This window comes from Cavia porcellus, unplaced genomic scaffold, assembly GCF_034190915.1.
Source record: "Cavia porcellus strain 051 isolate PalLab524CR breed Dunkin Hartley unplaced genomic scaffold, mCavPor4.1 scaffold_14, whole genome shotgun sequence".
NCBI lineage: Eukaryota > Metazoa > Chordata > Mammalia > Rodentia > Caviidae > Cavia > Cavia porcellus.
The window spans coordinates 54,726,226-54,746,381 of NW_026947497.1; the positions used below are offsets into that span (position 1 = coordinate 54,726,226).

The 20,156-nt window shown below is 39.9% G+C and overlaps 1 pseudogene; it reads left to right on the forward strand.

Moving 5' to 3' along the window:
- The first annotated feature begins 400 nt into the window (after positions 1-400).
- LOC111753634 (U2 spliceosomal RNA) lies at positions 401-565 on the forward strand (annotated as a pseudogene).
- Positions 566-20,156: the final 19,591 nt, after the last annotated feature.

Genomic DNA, 20,156 nt, shown 5'->3' on the forward strand with positions numbered 1-20,156 from the left:
TCTTCAGACAGGACTCCTACGGAGACCCAGCACCCAGGGACATCTAGACTGCCAGAGCACAATGCAGGTGCACCAGGCTGACGTGAATCACAAGACTGGGAGCAAAGGAGGGCTCTGGAGACAAGAGGGCTCAGAGCATGAAAGGGCCGAGAGTCACTGTGGATGCCTCTAAGGGGGTGGAGGGAAGCAGCAGCAGGGGAGGAGAGAGAGCCAGGGGGTGGCAGCCCAGCACCTAAAGGAATGTTGTGGGCAAAATGTAGGCTGCAGGCTGCATCAGACTGTGCCCTTCAGGCCAGAGACATGTCTGGGTGGTTTCTAAGTGTGGTGGGCAGTTTTTGGGAGATTCTGAGCATAGCAGTGATGTCACCTAATACAGGTGGGAGGTAAAACACAGATTATAATTGCTTCTTGGCCTTTTGGCTAAGATTAAGTGTGATATCTCTTTTCATCAGTTTAATATCTGATACGTCCTATATATCAGGACAATATATTACATGGGTTTTTGGAGCTGGAAGATGGTATAGGAGCTTGCTCCATCCACTCTGAGGAAACAAAACAAAACCATACACAAAATACAGAATTTGTGGTAAGATATGTTTATGTTGTACTACAATGTAGGCAATGAAAGGGAGAGAAATATGGAGTGAGAATTATTTGTGGGATGAAACTAGTGGGTCTTTTTCATGGGGTGGAAAGAGCTGAGAACTAAGTAGTAACAGACAAGCCCTGGAACGTTGTATTATGATTCAATCCAGTTCTTGCTCCATCTCTAATGAGCTCTGTGGCTTTACACATTTTCTCTCAGCATCTGTGGTAAGCAGCCTATTCCACTAACTTCTGAACTGTACAATGTACTCATGAATATATTTGTCCATAAGCTGACTATATATGTTTGATATCATGGGTTACTTTTTCATTATAATACTTCCCCTGATATAAGAAAAACTTGTTTGAGACAAAGATCCATATGCTAAAAAGGAAAAGCCTAATCACAGCACTAAGTAACTATCATACTATGCATCCCCAGGGTTACGGTGCTGAGCAGAGTACACTGTCTTTTACGATTTTACAGTCCTCCCCATTCGTATCTTAGTTTACAAAACCAGTGGATGACATATGAAGAAAATAATAGATTAAAAACTTGGGAAGACAAAATGAAGGCTAATAGTTAATGGATTGGGGCATTTTATAATTTCAAAATAATTTACTAGAAAATAAAATTAATGGAGTCTATGAGAATGATCTCTAACTCTTACAGCTTGACTAATATTTAATTAACAACACCAGGAAGATTACCAGGTAATTCCAAGGGAGATGGTAGCTCTGGAATAATGAGGAAAACCCCTCATTAAATGTATCTGTGCTTGGTGTCACAGCCACACTGAGCTCTTAGATGTGGTCCAAGAGTGAGCTCAGTGACACAAGCATGCGTTAAATTCACACCAAATACAAGGAAAACTTCAAAACAGAAACTCAAAACACTATGACGTTATGCAACACTAAATCTAAGGGTCAAAAGCGACAAAAGATAGAATTTTTTAGAAAATGTGAATGTTTCAAAATGAAGTGTTTTTATCAGTTTTTATTGGCATAGTTCAGACACACATACTGATCATCTTCTTTGTACCAGGCTTGTGCCCTACAGGATACACCCTGAGTTTCACTTTTTCCCCATTCCCTTCCCTCTCTTCTGCCTCTCCTTCCTTCCTTACTTAAAAATGTTTTGTTTCATTTTTTTCCTTCTTGTCTTCTTTCTTTCCCCTTCCTCCTCTCTTGTTACCATTTTCATTTGAATCTTTCCTTCCTATTTTCCAATGTGTAGTATAACTTTTGGTGCTTATTTACACTTTCTGTTTCATACAGCAGACAACAATGTGATGCTGACATGTGTGTATGATTTATTTCCCTTAAAGGTGTGGTCTGGAGGTACATCCATTTACCTATGAATGTCCTAAGTTCATCCTTCTTTGTGATTGTGTAGTATTTTAACACACACACACACACACACACACACACACACACACACACACCAGCTTGCTTTGGCTGTACTTCACTGCAAGTTTTAATTCTCAGAGGCTGAGTTATATAACAAGAACTTCTGGATCTCACATTATCTGATTCAGTGGTTTATGAACTGCTCCACCTAAGGTCAGCATTAGAGTAAGATGTAGAAACTCAATATTCTTTCAATTTTATTTAATCACATTTTGCTGTGCATAAGATTGTATTTTTCTCTATCCTGCAATAGCCTTAGTTAAAAGAATGCTGTATACATATATATTGACATCTGTATTGATTACATGTATGCTATTCATGAGTCATTTCTCCTCCATCTTTGTTTTATCTTCTGTGAGGCATAAATGAAATTTCCTGCACAGTTTTAAAGTAAGAATTATTACAATTTCTATGTAAGAACATTTGGGAAAACTTAATACAAAAGCAAGAAACACCTCTGCTGCAACCACACAGTGCAGTGATGTCCAGTTCTCTAGTTTGCTGCTGCGCTGTGGTCAGCGTAAAATGTGAAGGTCTGAAATATCCCCTGTGATTTGGGAAGCTTAACATTTTCTGCACAGACAAGGGCATCACATGTTGTATATCTATGCCTTAGTGCATAGTCTCGTCTGGTGGAGCAAAAATCACTTGAAGAATTCACAGATAAGTTTCTTTTAGAAGAGATAATGTCTCCATAAGAAGAGAATAAATACAGGTAGTTAAGACGTCTTTCAGCCATGCACAGTGCAAGTGAGATCATTTGGTTGGAAGATAAAAGGGCCAAACACGGTATCCATTCTTCCCCAAATCACAACTTTTTCACAGTTAATTTTCTGATGTGAGAAAATTTACCCTCCTTGGTCTGATTTATTACCCATAAATTATGCCTATGTTGTACACTTTACTCTTTAAATTAAGTCAAAGCCCCCAATGCACAATGCCAAACAGTTCCCATTAACTCTCCTTGGGAAGTAAGGCGTCTTCCATTTCACTAAGACCTGAGAGCTGCAAGAACTGCACAGAGATTAATTAGTAAATGTCTGGCAAATACTAGACATCATCCTAGGAGAGAAATAGATTCCTCAAATACGAGCACTAACAACATATTTATTCAATTTTCTAAGAACAATAGCCCCATTGCATCGTTCTTCAGAGGAGTTCAGTTAGTGAAGCACATTCATACACAGGAGTCCCTAGCCTTAGAGCACGATTCCCATCTATGAATTAAATAAGCTACTAAGGAAATAATGAAGAACACAGAAAAAAGGAACATTTGAAGTTAAAAAATAAATTTATTTATACAGTGCTGTGGTGAACATAAATGTGCCCCTGAAGAACGAATGTGGACCCCTCAGCCCCACCCTGTGTGGTACCTGAAAACAAAGCCTCTAAGGATACAGTGAAAGTTACAGCAGCGCAGAGGGTGGGTCACTGACCGAACATGACTGCTGCCTTCACAGGAAAGGAGGAGATTCAGGGTGAGAGCTCACGGGGAACAGGCCGCAAGAAGTTGCAGAGAAGGTGCTGCATGCAAGCCCAGGACAGAGGCCTCTGGGGAGCCGAGCCTGCTGGCACCTCCATCTATGATTTCCAGCCTACAGAAATGTGAGAAACAGCACCCTCTTAATTCATCCTGGCCAAGTGTTTTCAGAAGGAGCCTCCACAGACTACTGTAAACAGCAAAAATAAAATATCAATAGAAAAATTAGAAAACAAAGATGAGGAAAGTAAAGCAAAAAGAAAAGAAATAGGGGACTACATATAAGAGAAGCCCACAGAGCCTTAAAAAGTCATTCCAGTGTGAACTCAAAACTTCAAATTTAGAATGTATCTCAGTCAAATACTGGGAAGACTCCAGACTGGATCCATCCTGGGATAAATTTTCTTCAGCCATAAGCCTGTGAAATCAAACGTGCTTTCTATTTTGAAACACAGCAATGCAAAAACATAGGACAGATATTTGTATTTCCAAACAGCAAAACACCCAGGAGGAAATGCATGCTGACTGACAGCATTGAATCAGATACCTCCAGAATAGAGGATCCTTGAGCTTACTTCTCGGCACCCTGGAGTGGGACCAACGCCAAGGCCTGGGCACCCCCTCCTTTCTTGTTCACTTCTACACCTTTTGAGGCCACAGTCAGAGCTGTTTCTGAGTCCTTTAAGCCTCAGCAGGGCTCCTTTCTGAATTCTGTATATGAATTTGGAGAAAAGCAACTTGAGGGGGTCCTGAGAAATGAACTCACTGACCTGTGTTCTCCCCAGCCTTGGCCCTGGGATGTGGGCGGAGCGGCAGCAGGGGTCTGTAGGGCTCCTTGATCTCAAGTTACCATGTCTTATGCTCTCCAGTAAGGGTGAGAGGGAATAAGGCATATGAGGACCCATGGTTTATTATGTACATAAACAAGGACACAACCTCAGCCAAATGAGAAAGGAATTCTCACAACCACAATCCTGGTTCCTCTAACGGTCACCTAACTGTTCTAAGGGTGTCATGACTCCTATACACACCTATTTGGAGTTCTTTGTGCCCTCACAATCACCCTAGCTGGTCATGGCTCTTTGCCTAGCAGGGTGCCACAAACTTTTGCTCCTGGCCCAACTGCTGTCCTGTGTGGAATGAGTTGGTGCAGTTTCCCATGGACCCAGGCATGGGGTGCAGTAATGCTAAGATTGACCTCACTGACCTGGGGCCTCGGCTGCCCTCCAGCCACCTCCTTCCCACCTCCTCCGTAAAGCAGGAGTCCTATGTCACCTTGGAAGTCAGCCTGCATGGCACGTCCATCCATGGCCTGTGGACCCCAAGCCATGAGAAGCACAGTGGCCAGGCGAGGTCTTAACTTCCTGCTTAGTAGAAGTGTTCCTGGTTCTGGAACTGAGACTTCTGGGCCCACAGAACTAAAAGTCATGTAAATGAGATAGAAAAATATGCTAGTGCACCTGGCTTCCTAGACCTATGAGTCCCGGTTATAGGAGAAAAAGCACTGTGAGCTGGATGTTGATTCAGAGGATACACAGATTTCCAGAGAACTTTGCCTGGCACTGCACAGTATCAATTCCCAGGTGTTGTAATTGGTGCCTTCGACACGAGTGCACCATTTTCAGGCTAGCTCATTTGGGATCAACAAGGAAAGGCCATGGAGTTCTGTGAGTGTGAGCACAGGGGAATGGGGGTGTCCCTCAGCTGGAAGCCTGGGGGCAGGAAATGCCACAAGGGAAGGGACACCCACAGGTGGCAAAGGCCTGTGTTCCTCAAAGTTCACTGGTGCAAATCTGACATCATCTTAAAAATGCATTCACACCAACAGCATTTGTTCAGTTGTCTTGGAACCATGACTTAACAAAACTGACACATATGTGTTTTATGGAAATGAATCTTTAATTTAAAAAATAATAAGTTTAATACACTGTGGAAAAATTTCTCTTCACGAAGCAGCCTGTGTGAGAACCCCAGTGAACTAGACATCCCACCTCTGTGAAGCAGTCCTCCCTAATTCACAAGCCCGGCTGTTGACTTATTACTGTGGGTAGCTGATGGCATCATCCGAATGTATCCTTGAAAAATTAAGACTGAATAAATTCTGAAATTTTAAATCCACTTCTGGGCATCTTTAAAGCTCTGTGTAGTAGTCCAGGGCCTCACAGCACAGGCCGTCAGAATAAATAACCATTAGTCCCAGAGCTCACTCACAACATAGTGATTAACAAAGTCTGAGTACTGTGCCACTTTTATTAGGTTATTTATTTGTGTCACTTGGTTGCAGGCACTCTGTATTCTGGAAACTAGCACATCAAATAAGAGATTTTTAGATGCTTTCTACTATCCTGAGCCACTTTTTCATCTGTAGACATTTCCTTTAAAAAGTAAAGTAAAATAAGTGGTATAACAAGCATGCAGAATGCTCATTATTATTAACAAGAGAAACATAAAGCACGACAACTGCAAGCCACCACCTCAGATCCACCGAATTCTGCCAGTTAGCAATAAAATAAAAGTGACAGAAATGGAAAATAATGAGCTTTGGTGTACCATGGAAGTATCTGAACACTTTACATTTCTGGTGGGAATGTACTGTGATTTATCCACAATGAAAAATTTCTGACAGTTTCTCAAAAACTACAGAATTACTATGTAACTCAGAAACTCCATTTCCGGGTATGTACCTAAAACAACCAGAACCAGGAATTTAAACAACACCTTGTCGGAGAATGTTCATGGCAGTAGCATTCCTGCTGCCCTGAAGGTGGAAATAACTCAGATGCCCATCACTGGTAAATGTGTAAATTGAGTATTGATCTCATGTACAGTGGGGCACTGCTCTGCCACAGAAAGGGATGGAGTAACAGCACATGCTCTGGTGAGCACGAGCCTTGGAAATGTCCCACAAAGTAAATTAGCCAGGGCGAATGGTCTGAGATTTATTATTACATTCTATGAAATTTATAAACTGGATAAATCTTTAGAAACAGGAAACAGATTTTTCACAGTCATGGAATGAGGAGTAACTGGTTAATGTAGTTGAGGTTTCCCTGGGTAATGATGAAAATGTCTTCAGGTTTACACAGAGGTAATTAACATTGTGAGTGTACTAATGCCAACAATTACATGTTTAAGTTGGTTAACAGTTGATTTCATGCTATGTGAATTTTACCAGGATAACAAAGAAAAGTAATTCAAATGCCTAATGTAAGGCTGAATAAAATAAACAGTAGAATAGGAGGGAAAACAAAGATTTATGATTCCACTGAGAATTTGACAAAACCACTAAAAAGATAAGAAAAGCATCATCATGGAGAAGGATTTGAGATGGGACTTCAAAGGGAAATAGGCTGTTAGTGACAGAGGTTTCTATAGCTTCTGTCTTACGTGGTCAACAGAAGCAAGACACAGAACCTGATAAACACAACAGCACAGGCATATGCCAAGCTTGATGCAGAGTCTGAAGGATCAGAGCACAGAGCAGGACACCATGAACAGACAGGGTGACCCTCAAGTGGACAGGCTGGACAGCAAAGGCAAGTGAGTGCATGCATGGTATTTGTCCTTTTTGTATACATAACAGTGAATTACTGAGAGAATCTGAAGATAATCACACATAGGTTTATCTGTAGTGTTTGGTGACTCTGCTGGTTAATCCAAAAGAAGAGACAATGCATGGATTTAAATATTTAAAATCTCTCAGGAACAACATTATAAAACACTGACTTGAAAAAAGAACCCAGAAAGCAAAGCCAGAAAAAGATTGCTAAGGGTTGCAGGAACTAAATTTGGTCCTTTAGTGCATGTGCTGGTTCTGGAATAAGAAAGAAGTAAACTGAATTGTTTTTGTGGAATTCTAGCTTTATTTTCTGAATGAAAGGTGACATGACTGAGAATAGGGCTGAAGAAGAGGAAAAAATGTAGATAAAACACTAATTTTGATCACTTAGTAAAGTGTCATATGTTAGGAATGCACTATTTTAAATGCAAACGTCACCAGCTTTTACGACTCAGGGAGAAAGTGCAAAGATACAGTGCTTAACCAGCATGAAATTCAAGCATTCAAAGTTCTGTCCTCCAACTCATATTTCCTGAATCAGCTTTTCATGCACATCACAAAATATGTATCATCTTCCAAAAACCCACTGCAAGCTTTCGTTTTCAGTTCCACACACTACTGTTCATAATCCACAGCCACGAAGCTCCATTTTACCGTGAGAATATGGCACACACTCAGGACACACTCAGCTGATTCACAGACAGGAGATGGAGCCTCTGCTCTCTCCCACTGCAGAGGACTTTGTCAGCTTAGAGCCCAAACACTACAGTTCGTATCAGCACAAAGTCACTCTGTCTTCTCCCTTCAGTGCTCCACAAGCAGCTCTGTGCTGACTCCTGGGCAGCTTCGCACTGCAGCAGCAAATATCTGAAATAATCAAACTAGAATGAGATAAAGATTATTTTGGCTCTCAGTCTTAGAGGTCGGAGCCAGTGTCAGGAGGCTGCTCCTTCTGGTCCTGTGGCAAAGCAGCTCACCCTGGTGGGGAGCTCATGGGAGAGGAAACCCTCACAGCCAGAAGGAGGGAGAGGAAGAGACCTGGTCCCATGATCCCGCACCAAGACCAAGGCTTCTCACCAGGCTCTGCCTATTGTACCTTCTCTTCATGGCCCCTCTCTGAAGGACAAACTCTCAGCCCTAGTTCTCTGGGTGCATCCAAGGATAAAGCTACAGCCCATTCCAGTGTTTCAGGGTAAGAGAGTTAGGGGTGTTTCATTATTTCTGTCACCAAGTTTGATCTCTCTTTTGTCTTAAAGCAAAGCAAAAGTCTCCTTGTGTACTAAATACTCAACACACGATTTCCTGGACTTTAGCACTTGATGGCTCAGTAAGAAAGCAAAACAGTCGGTGTGTTTCGAAACACTGTGCTATATAACTCCAGCACTCTGGGAGGCTGAGGGAGAAGGATCATAAGTTCCAGCCCATCCTGGGCAATTTGGCAAGATCTTAACTCAACACAAAAAATACAAAAAAAAAAAAAAAAAAAAAAAAAAAGAGTGGGAATTTAGTTCAATGAAAAGGCTTTAGATTCAAACCCAAGTACTGAAAAAAAAAAAAAAGAAAAAATTAAAGCAAAGCATTAACTCGATACTATACAATGAAAAATATTTTACTCTGTATAATTCATTCCATACAAATACCACTATATTTTTAAGGCTTAAAGTGTACAATCTTAGATTAGGAACCTTAAGTGAGATAAAAATGCTGAGAACATAGCTGTTTAGTGCAACGTGCCATGTGTGAGGTCTGGGATGAATGCCAATACTAAAAACATAAAGGAGTAAGTAAAATAATGACATGCATGTAGAAAGCAAGAGCCTGACAGTATGCAGTTGAAACATAATGTGATAATTAAGAGTGAAATTGCATAACATATACAGTTAATTCTATCATGCCTTGGAGAAAAAAAACTCAGAGTTTTGGAAACTTTGTCACAGTACCTTTTTTCCTCTACACGAGATATCTGTTAATAACTTTCAACACTTTATATTAAATTAAAACTAAATATTTTCCTCCTGCTCACCAAACATTTGTTGATGAAAGTAAACACAATACTTCTCAATGTTAATAAATCTAATTTTGTATGTGAACCTTCACTCTTGCCAGTGTTTCTTGTGTAGCTCATCATTAGAAAATGTAAATTGTAATTGTGTCTATATAATATAATGCCAGACACACTGATAGTCACAGTTAATTATTTATTCTCTCATTAGTAAAGTCACGGCTTAAGGCTAAAAGACCTCCAATGATATGTAAAACAATTATTTTTAATATTTTACATTTTTTCAAAATGGAAAAACATGTGTTTCAATTATGCAATGAGATAAGGCCACTAAGACCCATCCTTTACAGGAATGAGGCCTAAAACCTCTAACTGAGATAACCAAACAACAGCAGTGAAAAATCCACTACTGCTCGTAAGCGTCAGAGTGGACAACAGCGGGCTCCTTGTGGAGGGAACTTCAAACTGAGAAATGAGTCTGAGTGGTCTGCTTCCGAGACACCCGGGGCAGGAGCTCCTACAGAAGTTAAGCAAGGAGGAGGAGGTAAAACCACAGTGCAAACCATTCTGCTTCCCAGCAGCCTGACCCTCCAGGGTCTAGGAGTAAATGTTGATCCCAGAAAGTCTGGAGACCCCTGGTTCTGTGTGAGAAGCCGCCCATGTGTCAGCCTAACACCTGTGCCCACAGAGCACAAGAGAGCTCCTGGGCCCACTGCAGATTTGGACACCTGACTTGACCAGCCCTAGAAAAATGCCAAACAAACAGAAAAGTTTCAGAGCAGAAGAAGGCAGACATGGTACTAAGAAAAAGAGAAAGTGAACATGAAACCACTAAAACCAAAGAACCAAGTTGGAAATGCACGCCCTCTGTGGCTGGATCACTGAAAAGACAGCATTTCCTCTCCTGCTAGTGAGAGGAGAGAACACAGGACTCTCTGGGGGCTTGTTGGACTTGAGCAGGAAACAAAAGGCTGATAATAAATTAACAGATTACATAGCACCTACAAAAACCTGCAACACATTTAATATGCTCAGTTGGGGTTTCGGAAACACAAACCCTGTGTCTGTATTTATTTTATAATCATAACCCCATATGTATGTGTAAAGACTCTCATGCATGCATGTAGGAAATAATTGCTGAAATTAGAAATGTGGTAAAAGACACTGACAGATTCCAGACGCTTGAGCTTCCAAAGAGGCTCATGGAAGGAAGCTGTGTCCACTTACAGCATAACCAAATAGTTTAAAAGCAAAGAGTATGGAAAACAGTTATTTAAAGCATCTAATAATAATGATAAATTGCAATTATGTGAATGTCTATCAGAAGGCACTTTGTCTGGAAGACAATGGGACAACGTCAGAAAGCATGTAAGTAAACAAGCCCTCAGTCTGGAACTTTATACTCAGTGAAAATGACCTCTAGGTGTAAGGTGGAAAAAAAAAGATATTCTCTAATGAGAGGATTTATTTCTAAAAGACTTACTCTTTGACAATGCTAATAGCAGCACATCAAGGTAAATTTAAATTATGTCAGAAGGAATGAGGAGAGAACAGAGGAGTACACAGCTAGTTAAACATAAAGCTGCTCAATGCATGTAGATTTACCATAACCATAACATAAAAGTTACTGGGAAAATACAAATACCTAATTACAATATTACCACTTAAACTGTGGAAGTTTATGTACACATATTATAACTTCTAAATTGAGCCAAACAATTGGAAAGTAATTACAATGCTATATTCTCCTAAATAATGATACATTTACATACAAAGGATCTCACAAACAAAGAACTCAAAAAATAAGAAATGAAAATAGAAGTCTACAAAACAGGAGAGATGATAAAATTGTAGGTAGTACTAAGTTAACTAAGTTAACTTACCAATATTTATCTTAAACGTTACTATTCCGAAATCTCCACCTCAGTGTCATACATAAGGTATATAACATGTTGCATAAAAATGAATTTATATTAAAAACGAAGATAAATTGAAAGATGAAATATAATTGTTTCTTAGCAGTAGCTTCCTAGAGATGTGTGTAGATACAGGTCTATATGGTTTTGTTAGGATTTTAGTGATGATGACTAACTTTCAGACAGCCTCCCCTTGCCTTGGAGATTATAAACTGCCCACATGCGGCAATGTGGAGCTCACACCAAAGCGGGGATGAAGTTTCCCACAGCCACGGGAGGCGTGGAGAAGCAGGCTGTGCCCACCTCCTCCGCCTTCCCGACCCCCACCCCCACGGCGGGAGACACTGCTTCACCTGTTTCACTATTTCAATATATTTTTATTGTGTGCATTCTGAGTGTACATGAGTTTTTTTTTTCAGAGTAGTGAAACACGTCTCTTCTAATTTCAGCTTACCCGACTGCTCCGATGTCCTGTGCACTCATTCAGCGCTTTCTCCTTCAATAGTGACACTGCACAGGTCAGGTTCTCCTGATTTCGTGCTCAGTAGCTAAGGCTTGTACCTGTCAAGGTCTGTACAGACTCCAGCTCACAAGCATACTGCTGCCCTCACCCCATAGGGCACCGAGGACAATTTACATTAACTGAGGTTAATTCTGAAATATGTTTCCCAGTGCAGAAAGTGGCAGCATTGCTCCACTTAGGATCATTAACCACCAGGCAGGCAGCCTGGCTCAAAACCATCAAATGCACCTGTGAGATGATTCCAAATGCGAATTTACTGCGGATAAACAAAATCAACCACAAAACCCCAAGAAAACACACAGAATAATTAACTATGACTATGATGTCACTTCTCTTGGGATCTTAATGTGAAGAAAAATCACCAAAACTGTTTTGCAGATGATAGGAGATATCTGCTTTCCACCAGAAATAAAATGAAATGTCTGATGAAATAAACCATGAAATCTACTTTAAGTTTCCTTCAAGATGGGACTTGATCTCATGTGGCAAATTCAGACTTATACAATTGATAAAAATGTATTAAAGCCATAGGTTACAGTCACAGACAAATATATTTCAGGCTGACAAAAGGCATCCAGGCTTGAAATTAATTGTAATTAATTGTTATGGATTGACAGAACCAAATGATGTGTTATAAATTTTTAAAATCATATCAAAATAGAATTAAATGACAAAATAAAATTAAACTGGTAATTTTTTTTTAAAGTTGGGTAATTAAATTGGATAAAGGGATAAGAGTTCCTAGATATTCTATGGTCATTTTCTGCCATGTTTACAAAGATAATAACTAAATTATTTTATTTGAAAATTAGCTTTCGCAAATAAATCAGTGAGAAAATTTCCAAAAAAAAAAAACATGAGGTTTGTGCTTGGTTCTTATTCTTTACGTGGTTTTGTTCAAGAAAAGAAAAAACATGCAGATGTGCCCCAAATTTAAAGCCAATGTGTCTTTGGAAGGGAATGAAGTCTGGGTTGGCAAAAACAGTTTTAAGTAGGTAGATGCATTTATTAATCTAGCGGTCTTGGCCTGTGATAGCAAATTTGAAGTATAGGGAAAGCACTGAAAAGAAAGCAAAAAGACAAATTGCATACGTTCAATCCAAAGTATAACAAATATAAACCATTACGGGAAAAATGAATGTGATAGGCTCTCTCCCCAAAAATCTCCATGGAAACCTGGAAGAAATATCAGTCACACAAGACTTTAGAAATTTAAAAAGAACAAAAGTCTTTCTCAACAAAACTGCTAAATCTCAGAGAAAAGAGCATCTGAGCTAGAATCCTTGTGCGTGAGATTTGAGGAGTATAGGAGAGTTTGTCATTTACAGTATTAGGAGTTTCATGAATGTGAAAAACAAATGTTTTGTATATAAATAATATATGAAGATACATAAACCAGATTGGCCAAGTGGGTAAAGTATCCCCACACATATTATATTCTGTAAATAAAGCCAAGTTCTGTTGACATTTTGCTCTACAAGAACATAGCAAAGCATGAAAATAAATATGCTGGATATTTTAGGGTGGAATTTCTGCCAGAATGCAGTCTGAGCAGCTGTGCCTTCTTTCTCCAGAGCGACCTCTGCAACTCCGTATCCCAGGGCCTCTCTGAATCACAGCCCTTGGCTTTCACCATTTCAGTGGAATAACTCTGGTCCTTGGTTGTGAGATCCAAGCCTCACAAAAGGAACTCCTTCTAAATAGTTAGAATGATACCCTGGTAAGTCTCTCCTGTAACCTTTCTTTAGCCATTTCGTAGAGTTTGAGAGATTGACCATTTTTAAGGCTCATGTGAAATACCCTCATCACCAATTCTGGATATGATACACAGTTTAAAGTTGAGGAAAACTGACATCCAGGGTTGATTTTCTAGTACTGGCTCTTGTCCAGTGTGAAATATGAGTAATCCATTAACTCTGGGCCCCAGCTCCTTGCCTATGAAATGGATTTGATGTACTGATCTCTACTCAACTTCTTGAAATAAGATTCAAGGAGCTTATCACTTGATCATAGCTTTTCATGGTAAATTTGATGTGCAAAACTAATTTATTGGAGACATTGCTAAATGTAAAGTTGAGCTTTTACATCCATATTTCCAAGAAGATTTAATTTAAGCTTCTAGGTTCTGTAGCCCACCAATATTTCCTCTGAAATTTCCCACTCTAGTCAGTGTTTTAATATATTTTATCTCTAACTCCCATTTCGGAGGGGTGACAGATCATCGTAATTAGCATGCAAGTCTAGAAGATTGTAGTCTTTTTATTAGTTTTGTTTATGGCTTAGCTTTGAAATACTGACATCTTTTATATATGCTTTCTTATTTTCACTCATTACATACTTCCTACATGAGCAAAAACCTTATAAGGACTTATTTTTCATGCTAATGGGCAATGCTGAGTGAATCAGGGTAAGGAATGTTGCCAATTTAACATTTAATTCAGTGATTCTAAATTTTCTTTTATTGAGCAACATCAAAAATTTTGTTGCCTTTGAAGAATCTCTGATGAATCCTTTTTACTGCACCTGTCACTTCCTTTGAATCCTTGTTTTGAGAGGAATATTTGAATACCAGGTGATCTCTTGTTGTAGGTTATTCAATTTATATGAAACACATGAATGCTTGACAGTCAGCATGGTCATCACAGCTGAGTAAGACAGGCAGGTAGTAAATTATTTCTCAAGTTTTCAATTGAGAATTAAAGTATTTTCTTTCCTTTGCTCTCTCCTTTTATTAATATTCCCTCAATAGCATATGAAAGTGAAGCTTTTCATGTTTACATGCACTTTTAATAATATGTACATCTATAAGACTTGTAATTGTAGACTTAGGAAGAATCAATCAATTTTCAGTCAGAAATATGTGTTTCTAAAGAGAACATCAACCCAAATGTATTTAGGAATTCTTCCTCTTTTAAGCCTAGAGATTAATTATTAAAGGCAAATTTAAAAATTCAACACCAGCTTATCACACTGAAAAATGAAAGCTTGGCATATGCCAGAGAATGCAATTTATGCTTTGGAGCTGTTTTTTGACTTTGATGTACATTTAAACTGCATTTTTGGACTACAAAATAGGCAGGAAAAGTATTATCATTTCAAGAAGGGAAACAGAATAGTGGCGATTAACTTCCAGACATAAAGAATTAGATAATCTTGCATCACAGGGAACATCATTCACGGGGAAAGAATATGACACACAGTAGGGTGTGGTGATAGGTTTTCAATGTTTGTCATCAGTTTCAGCCTCTAACTCTTCATTCTTTTAGTGGTTTTGATCACTTACATTCCCACATCTTTCTTTTTTGTTACTAAGTGATACCATGAATAAATCCAACTTTATAACTGATAGATAAGGAGTAAAATCAACTAACCCAAAAAGGCCATGAGATGGGCAGAGTAAGTCATATGACCAGGTGAAGCCTAAGGTAATGCTTTGGCAAACTTCTCTTTCGGGGAGACACCGGTTGGTTTACTGACCCTTGTGCTGCCCTGGCCTACAGCCAGCCAGGCTCCACAGAGCAGGTCAGAGGCACAGTGGAGCCCTTCTCTTTATATATAAACACATTTCTTTCCTCATGGGAAGCCCGTCTAAAAATCTTAAACAATTTGACCATTATTTAGATAATTCAATAAAATAAACCATTGGTTTAGTGTTTTCTTTGTAGTAGAGGCAAATTTTAGAATCTTTAAGAACTTGTTCCTCAAGTGTTTGCCCCCTGTAAACTGAGTCATGAGCAATTTATTTAGAATGAGGTACTGCGACACTCCATGGTGTGTCTACCTGTTACTCTAAAGGATCATTCTTTCAGATGAAAATAACCTTAGTGGTTAAATTGATAGGTTCGATTCTGTTGGTTATGAAAATATATTTTTTCCCGTAACTAAATTCTTAAACCAACAAAAGAAAATCAAGCCCCAAAAGTTGTAAAGTAAAATCCTAGTGTTTTTTCCTTGTCTGTTTTGGAGGTGATTTTCCTGGAAAAAGCTGTGTAGGGACACAGCCTGGGGAAGCAATGGCAGAGTCACATCTGACTCACAGACTGAAAGGTTTTCTCCGAAGGAACCCTTTTCCTGCGGAGTTTAATGCCCCTCAGGAACAAGCCTAGGGAGATGTTCCATAAAATGATGGGACCATGCTTTCCAAGGAACTCATTTTCCTTGTGGAGGACTTAAATGGGTACCAGAAAGAACCAAAAGTGTCCAAGCACGCTTTATTTATAGACCTCCCTCCTCTTAAAAGTAGTCTTGAGAAATGAAAACTAAGTGTTTATGAAAAAACCCCAGTTTTTCTTCTCCTTTTTTTTTTTCATTGTACCAACTATGAAGATCATGATTGGGATGTTGATCAGTCTATGTAGACAGACAAGGCAAAGACCTAAAATAAAGGGCTGCCCTTTACTATTATTCATTTTTATCACTGAAATAAAAATAGTTCAGGTGGGCCACTCAATAAATACATAGGACATATTTTGTCTCATGGCTTTGAAGGCTGAATGTCTAGAGAGCATGCATGGTGCAGGCTCTGGAGAGAACCCAGAGACACCTCGCAAGATAGCAGAAATATCTACATCCTATGGCTTCTCTTGTTAGAAAACCACCAGGACCAGTCATGAGGCCTCCTCTCACTGAATGACCTTACTACTAATCATTTTCCAGAGCCCATGTTGTAGTCAGGGATTATGAGGATGACAATTAGAATCAGGATACAGATTTTATTATTTTATTATGGTTACCCAGACTTCAACACAAGAAAGTGCATGAAATCTGTCCACAACAACAAAGACACAGAATATTAAGAATGAGTCCAGATAAAGACCCCAGAGTGCATGACAATGCTTCCCACAAGTCCAACTGAATGACTACAGCCCACAAGAACAACTCACACCAATCTGTTTTAGGGATCTGTGCTGGGAAGGCCCAAGGTCAGCAGTGGAAGCTAAAAGTCTATGCCAACAGGGTTAAGGAGCTGTGCTGATAGCTTGAGGGTTCTATGCTGAAGCCAAGAAGTCATGCTCAAAATAAGAACCAGGGCTGCCCTGAAGAGTGCTACAGCCATCTTCAGTGACATGGAGGCCCCAAGCTCCTCCCATGATAAGAACAGCCAAGTACATGCTGGAAACTCAGCATGATGAGTTTGTCCTGGAGATTAAACAGCACACATCTTCCCCTCTGGAGCCAGGAAGTGATGCTGGCTGTAAGGACCAGAGTTCCCCCAAAGTGACTCACAGCCACTCTCACCAACAAGATCTGAAGCTCCACTGTTGATAATGGCCAAATTCATTGGGAAAGCTAGTCATCAGCAGTTCCTCCAGAAGAACCAAAGGCTCACAATAGCAGCACTTAGGAGACCCATGACACTATCTCTTCTATTCCACATCACTATGCTGGCAGCATTCCTCAGGTGGAACATGTATGCTCAGCACCATGCTATTCAGCTGGTGTTAAGTTGATCATCAGTTTTTAATTCATAACAGTCCTGCTGCTAAACCCCAAAGTTGGATTAAATTTCCACATGTGCAATAACATTTAACTTCTACATGATTTGGGGAGGTAACTCGCAGTGGAAACATAGCATTTATAAATGTTTTAGGAAAACACAAAGGCTTGGAAGATGTTACAAGACTACGGTACTTAAATAAGCTGCAGGGTCATGATATTCTCAATGCTGACCTCCATCTCTTCTTCCTCTTCTTACTCCAGGTCCTCTTGGCTGAATTGGTCAGTAGAGTCTGTCAGCAGCCCTTCTGTGAGACCAGATATCTCCACAAAGTTACTACAGTGCCACGCATCAATGAATAATCTATACCGCATTCGAATCAGTCCCTTCTATGACAAAAATCACATGGCCAAATAAAATTATCCTAAGAATTACAACCTAAATGGACTGAATTCTAAGATAAAATTCTCTTTCCATCGTGATTCCATGTTTTAAAAAATGTCCAATAAGCACCGAATTAATAACACTTTCTAAATTATCCAGCAAGCTGCCCATGTTTGAGTATTTTCCATTCTTCACCTGTAGCTGCTGCCTAAGCTCTCACTAATGAGTGTGAATGTGCATTACCAGCAGGTGTTTGGTGATAACAGCTTTCTGAATAAAGGAATGAACACAGACAAGTCTGCTTTTGGTCTTGCTAGCATGCTGGCCAAACTCTTTTGCATCATCCACATTCCTGATCTCAGTGTGAGTATGAGGGTCAGTGAGGTTTGCATGCTGTCCCAACTTTTGTTAAAATCTGGGGCCTTTATGAGGCCTTTATGAGAAGGCACTCCCACACCCTGTTGTAATGTAAATGTACTTTGTATTCCTTTGTGTGCATTCACAGTTCATTATCTGGGTTCCCAGTTGAGCCTGTGCTTCTGGCACAAAAATTATACTCCAAAATTTGTTTTAGCTTATGAATGATCCTCAGAGGTTTACTGAACTAAATCTTCTGTTTTGATGTCTCTGAAGTTTAAGCCACAGTGTGTTAAGGGAATCAACAACACCGCCATTGCTCCTCCAAACTGTTTAACTTGGGCCTTGAAACTACATAGCCTTGGTGATAGATTATATAATTAAGCAATACAAAGGCCAGTTAATCACAGACCACATCATGAGGGGTGAATATGGATCTTGCATAAGAGCACAGGAGACCAAAATTATCTTGCACAATATCTGCTTTTGTTTCTGAATGAAAACCAAAGTGTATGGGAACCCATCTAACACTGTCCTGCTCCACCTGTGGCTCTCAGTCTGCACCTGTGCCTCAGCCAGCTCCTTAATGCTGGTAACCCTGCCCCACACGGATGAATGAGCACCAGGAGCAACCAGCTCTCTACTTTGGTTTTGATTTGCATTTTTCACCAGCATTTGTAAGGAACTTCTTTGCCACATTAAACGTCCTTTTCTACAAGCTTCTCCGGGCTGTGCTTAGCCTGAGATCACACTGGAGCAGCCTTTCCTGAGGCCCAAAGCCTGTTTTCTGATACTCTTCTTCTCACACACTCTCTTAATGGAGCCCTCTCTTTAGAAAAGTGAACACTGGTTACACAAAAAGAGATGAAAGTGTGGGCTGGTGCACTTTGATCTATAGAATTCATGTCTAAAGTTCAGGGTCACAGCAAGTAGCAGCTGGCCGTGCCACTGAACAAACATCCAACTACTGTCTGCCATGGCAAACCTCCCAGCAAAGCAGCATGGTGAGTGTGGCGGCCACAACAGCACAGTCATGTTGGGTGACACTTTCTCAGCCCAGTTACACTGATGTGTAAAGTTGTCTCCTTGACACCACGGCAGCCTTGTCATGACAAAGTACTTTGATCCAGGTAATTCTCTCCTAAGTTTTAAAGTTTCTCGGCCAATGCTGAGTTATGAATACTTTATCTCTGATTTTAAAATCCCTTCCTCCAACAGCAGGACTTCCTTGCTTAGGATCTTTCCAAAAAATCCTAATGTACTAACACATGTAACAAAAATGATACCAAAAAAGCACCCTTAGTACTGGCTGCATACAGGACAGCGGTGGGCTTCTCATAGTGAGTTGAAGCACTAAGCACACCTTCCACCTGGAAGTGATGCACTGCAGTCGCTCGACTCCTCCCGGTAATACACAGCCCCCACACCATGTGCGAGGCTCTTTCAGCTGGCAGCAAATCACAGGATCTGCTCTCTGAAGGGAGGCAGCTGCACAGCAATGAGTGCCCAAGAGCCTGCTTCTCTGTGCCAAACTCAGAAACCCAGTAAATCCCCCAATGAGGAATGAAGGGCAGAAAGAAGGGAAGTCCTTTTACAGCAAGCACGGTATCAGGATTTGAGGTGAGTGTTCCCTCTGATAATACTAACAGAGCTACATCCCAGGTCAAACTGCATTGTCTGCAACAGAAGAGCTCATTCTGTGCAGGAGGCTCTCCCTGGACTTAATCTCACTGAAACAAGAGTGCATTGAGTTACAGTAGAGACCCAGGTAAATTCTCACATTCCCTTATTGGCTCCGTGGGCAGTGTCAGTAACTGGTGACTTAAATGAGTAACAAATGGACTTTGGTCTCTAAGAGCTAATGTCAAGCTAAATGATGAAAAGAATCTACATGTTTTGGTTATGGGATTACACAAAAAATATTTGAAAATTTTCCTTTAAATTGTATTATAAACAATAAATAAAAATACAACATGAAAATAATGAGGGATTAAATTATCCAATGCTCTAAACTGGGATAGACCTTAGAATTTAGAAACATTTATATCTGTGAATATAAATGAATTCTTGTGAATTTATGAAAATTCTGAGATGCACACTGATTATGAAGAAAAAATAAGTGAAGTAAAAATCGAGCATGTGCTGAGGTATGTAACAAAAATGTCTGGAGGTTAACATGTGTACTGCTGTAAGAGCTCAGGTGTGCGGGAAAGTAGTTCATTTGTTTGCAACAGGAAAGCCCATAATTTTTAGAAATAATGGAATAATAAAATAAGAGTATTGAATCACAGGAAAGCCTGAAGGTTTTTTTGGTATTATATATTTAATACATAAGTTACTTGATGCTATAATACATATCCAAGTATTTTCACCCCAGCAGAGGTTTTGTAAGCATTCCCAGTGACACGGAGTGCTACAGGGTTTCCATGTTCTCCACTCACTGACTGTGTGAATGGGATGTTGGCCTAATTCTGTAGTTCAGCTATAAAGGACTATTACAGCT